The sequence below is a fragment of the Schistocerca piceifrons genome, unplaced genomic scaffold, assembly GCF_021461385.2.
Source record: "Schistocerca piceifrons isolate TAMUIC-IGC-003096 unplaced genomic scaffold, iqSchPice1.1 HiC_scaffold_1278, whole genome shotgun sequence".
Classification (NCBI taxonomy): Eukaryota; Metazoa; Arthropoda; class Insecta; order Orthoptera; family Acrididae; genus Schistocerca; species Schistocerca piceifrons.
In genome coordinates, this window is record NW_025727100.1 from 35,001 (window position 1) to 40,000 (window position 5,000).

The 5,000-nt window shown below is 54.3% G+C and overlaps 1 non-coding gene across 1 annotated transcript in view; it reads right to left on the reverse strand.

The window, feature by feature from the left end:
* Positions 1-1,447, reverse strand: part of LOC124731291 — a 1,909-nt gene extending 462 nt beyond the window's left edge. The window contains exon 1 of the ribosomal RNA XR_007008251.1: positions 1-1,447. This exon is cut by the window's left edge and continues 462 nt beyond it. This is a non-coding gene — a ribosomal RNA (small subunit ribosomal RNA).
* Between the last annotated feature and the right edge of the window lie 3,553 nt (positions 1,448-5,000).

Genomic DNA, 5,000 nt, shown 5'->3' on the forward strand with positions numbered 1-5,000 from the left:
CTAGTTAGCAGGCTAGAGTCTCGTTCGTTATCGGAATTAACCAGACAAATCGCTCCACCAACTAAGAACGGCCATGCACCACCACCCACCGAATCAAGAAAGAGCTATCAATCTGTCAATCCTTCCGGTGTCCGGGCCTGGTGAGGTTTCCCGTGTTGAGTCAAATTAAGCCGCAGGCTCCACTCCTGGTGGTGCCCTTCCGTCAATTCCTTTAAGTTTCAGCTTTGCAACCATACTTCCCCCGGAACCCAAAAGCTTTGGTTTCCCGGAGGCTGCCCGCCGAGTCATCGGAGGAACTGCGGCGGATCGCTGGCTGGCATCGTTTATGGTTAGAACTAGGGCGGTATCTGATCGCCTTCGAACCTCTAACTTTCGTTCTTGATTAATGAAAACATACTTGGCAAATGCTTTCGCTTCTGTTCGTCTTGCGACGATCCAAGAATTTCACCTCTAACGTCGCAATACGAATGCCCCCGCCTGTCCCTATTAATCATTACCTCGGGTTCCGAAAACCAACAAAATAGAACCGAGGTCCTATTCCATTATTCCATGCACACAGTATTCAGGCGGGCTTGCCTGCTTTAAGCACTCTAATTTGTTCAAAGTAAACGTGCCGGCCCACCGAGACACTCAATAAAGAGCACCCTGGTAGGATTTCAACGGGGTCCGCCTCGGGACGCACGAGCACGCACGAGGCGGTCGCACGCCTTCGGCTCGCCCCACCGGCAGGACGTCCCACGATACATGCCAGTTAAACACCGACGGGCGGTGAACCAACAGCGTGGGACACAAATCCAACTACGAGCTTTTTAACCGCAACAACTTTAATATACGCTATTGGAGCTGGAATTACCGCGGCTGCTGGCACCAGACTTGCCCTCCAATAGATACTCGTTAAAGGATTTAAAGTGTACTCATTCCGATTACGGGGCCTCGGATGAGTCCCGTATCGTTATTTTTCGTCACTACCTCCCCGTGCCGGGAGTGGGTAATTTGCGCGCCTGCTGCCTTCCTTGGATGTGGTAGCCGTTTCTCAGGCTCCCTCTCCGGAATCGAACCCTGATTCCCCGTTACCCGTTACAACCATGGTAGGCGCAGAACCTACCATCGACAGTTGATAAGGCAGACATTTGAAAGATGCGTCGCCGGTACGAGGACCGTGCGATCAGCCCAAAGTTATTCAGAGTCACCAAGGCAAACGGACCGGACGAGCCGACCGATTGGTTTTGATCTAATAAAAGCGTCCCTTCCATCTCTGGTCGGGACTCTGTTTGCATGTATTAGCTCTAGAATTACCACAGTTATCCAAGTAACGTGGGTACGATCTAAGGAACCATAACTGATTTAATGAGCCATTCGCGGTTTCACCTTAATGCGGCTTGTACTGAGACATGCATGGCTTAATCTTTGAGACAAGCATATGACTACTGGCAGGATCAACCAGGGAGCTGCGTCAACTAGAGCTGAGCAGCCGGCCGCCCGGGAGTGTGTCCCGGGGGCCCGCGCGAACACGCAAGCGTCCGCTCAATCATTCTGCAAACAGGAGGAGGCTGAGCTCCCCTGCACAATACACCTCGAAACCCTCTCAGGTCCCGGCGGCGCGCAGCGCCGTCCCAAGTACTTGGTCGGGTTCGAGAGAGGCGCAATCGCCCGGAGTTAGGCGAGTAGACGCTTTCGGTGCGACCACCCGTGCTCCCAACTGAGCTTGCCGCTGCCGACAGAGGCCCGGGAGCGTGCTGTCGTGGCATTGCCGGCGGGAGACAACACGCGCCACCTACGGTGACCGGCAGCTCCAACGCCAGCGCCACAGAAGGACAAAAGCCCCACTTGGGTGCCGAAGCGAACTCTCCCAGCACAGCGCACGCGCCAACACATCCGCACAGCTGCGATACAAACCACCAGCGAGAACCGCTGGGGCGACCGAGCAGCAGACGGCGTCGCGGCGCCGAGCGCCGGGCGGCGGCGCATCCTCAACGCACACAGTCCTCAATCGGACCAGCACACTGAAGATGTCCACCGCGCTTCGCACCGGGCCCGCGAGGACCTACTTTGGCCGCACGGCGCCGCGCGCAGGGTGCGCCGGCGCGCAGCTGCGACGCCTGCCGCGTCCGTCGGCCGGCGCGCCTGCCACTGGCCGCCCCCACCAGCCGGCTGTAGCGCGTGCGCCCACGCACCGCGCGGCCAGCACGCCGGGAGGCGCCCCCTCACCGGCCGGGGACGGTCCCACCCAGCCACCGCCGCGTATCGCTTCACACCCAGATGCCGTTCAGTTTCGTCGGCATGGTGGGTATCGCTGGAACAACCGGTTAGTACCTCAACCTATCGTCGCCATCACCGATTCACCCCTAGCGAGAACAACCGCACCACAACAGGTTACCATTTGTTCATTTGCGTAACTTCACCAGAAAACGCAGGCGTCCATCGCCATTTGCAACTTCAACGATTATTGCATGCCTGTGTCAGGTGTCACGCCACACTACGTCTGCCCACATACACGCAACAAAATGTGCACGCCTAGACAATACGTGGAAGGTGGCCCCCGTACGTATGCGATGTCCATTGCTCGAACGACTGTCAACCGGCCTCTGTAGCATGTCGCAGATATGGAACGCGGTGCACCATGCCATCACGGTGTGTGAGGAGAGACGACTAGGTCCGAATACATCAACAGACAGCTCATGCTGATCGCCATCCACGGCGTCCGTTCCTCCCACACGTCTCTATGGCGTACCACACTGCAATCCAGCTCTCATAGGGAGACGACACGTAGCTGCGTGCACAATATTTGCACTGTATGGTCCGCCGTTTTTGGGCGCAGTCGTTGTACGGTCACACATGTGCCACGATGTATCATTCAGTACATAAGGACGAATGTGCAGTACAGATTGTGGTTTACGCGTACGACATTAGCGGACAGTTGACACAGGCCGCACCACAACGTAGCCTGAGTACGTCGCATGCGAAGGGCATTGAACATGCAAAGTTCTCACCAACCAGCTTGCGAAGGCAGGGGGCAAGGTGGGGACGTGGGGAGGGGCGGCATGTACGTCCTGCTGCCATCCACATTACAGTGTACAGCAGGAGCATGTGGAAAGTGAGCAAGACTTGCAAGGTGTTTAACATGAAGCGATACACAGGGGAGCGGGCAGTGCGAGTAGCGAACTATATTGCGAGGGTTGCGGGTGGGCAACACTACACTAATTGAACGAGTCGTATAACAATTACAGAGCAGGTTTAGGCGACAACGTGGGTTACGTTAGGGGACAACGTGGGTTACGTTAGGGGACAACGTGGGTTACGTTAGGGGACAACGTGGGTTAGGTTAGGGGACAACGTGGGTTAGGTTAAGGTACAACGTGGGTTAGGTTAAGGCACAACGTGGGTTAGGTTAAGGCACAACGTGGGTTAGGTTAAGGCACAACGTGGGTTAGGTTAAGGCACAACGTGGGTTAGGTTAAGGTACAACATGGGTTAGGTTAAGGTACAACATGGGTTAGGTTAAGGTACAACATGGGTTAGGTTAAGGTACAACATGGGTTAGGTTAAGGTACAACATGGGTTAGGTTAAGGTACAACATAGGTTAGGTTAAGGCACAACATAGGTTAGGTTAAGGCACAACATAGGTTAGGTTAAGGCACAACATAGGTTAGGTTAAGGCACAACATAGGTTAGGTTAAGGCACAACATAGGTTAGGTTAAGGCACAACATAGGTTAGGTTAGGTTAGGTTAGGTTACACGTTGTTGTAAGGAAAGGTGTAAGGGGGGGGAGCAGGTTCGTTGATAGTGATTATAGTAAGTGAATGCTTGTGACATGATCAGATTTGTCACGTCAGGATGCACCTTTGGCTTATTAGAGGCGGCGCTCCAATTCTATGCTTGTGTCAGACCTGTGTCTTTGACTCATGTCATTGTTTGTGCGCTGTGACAGGAGGTACTATTGTGATGTTGGGTGCACCGTTGTATAGGACATGTGTGGGTATTGGTGCCTTATCTGCGCAATGGTGGATGTCGAAAGGGGGGGATATTCTATTTTCCGCATGGACCTCCTGGTCTGGTTGTGATAGTGTGGATTGTGTAATGTGGCGGAGAGGATGCACTGGATGTTGTTCCATGCTGGTGCTTACATATTGTATGTGCGCCCGTTAGAAGCAGAGAGTGGTGCGTGATGAGAGTGTCTGGCTGACGTGTGGTTCCCATTGTGGGCACACTCTTTCAGCATGTATACGGACAGTTGTATATATATTCTGTAATTTGATGGCTCTGCATTGATTACTAATCAGCGCCGTGTGTACGGGTAATCTGGTTCCAGTCCAAAATGTTCCATCTGTGTACATTAGTGACAAAGACTCCCCCCATGCAGTGGGGCTCGGTCTGTTATAACTCTTCCGCGTAATATATTTGCCCCACGTTTTTGCGACTGCGAGTGCGAGTGCGAGTGCAACGCGCATGGGGACCGACATGCTGATGGCTCGGTATCGGACGCCGTACAGTGAGCAACGCGATCGCGTCTCTCGCTCGTAAGTGGTACAGGTCGCGGCTCATGTATACGGACAGCGGGAATGTCGCATATTGGAAATAACTCTTCATGAAACGCAAGTTATAGGGGTGGATTGCACTTTACGAGTGCGGGAAACGTCCGCCGTTCATCCGCTGGAGGTGCGAGTTTGGCGGTTGGGGTGGTCCACGAACGGGTGCGGGTGGAGTCATTGCCGGTCCACGGCTTCGTGCGGCAGAGCCACTGGAGAATGGGTGCTATGGTCGACAGAGGCTGCAGGCTTTGTGGGTGGCGTCGAAAGGCGGGCACTGTGGCGCCATCGCTGTCTTAGTCGGCTTGGCGTCTCATAGATGGCGGTAGCGCCGTTGCAGGAGGTCATGTTGCGGGAGACCTACAGATGGCGGTATGTTTTGTGGTGCGGACGTAGTGTTGTCCGATGCGCATAGATGGCGGTATTGCATGTGGTGTCGCCCTATTTTCACAGATGGCGATACTGTTTTGCC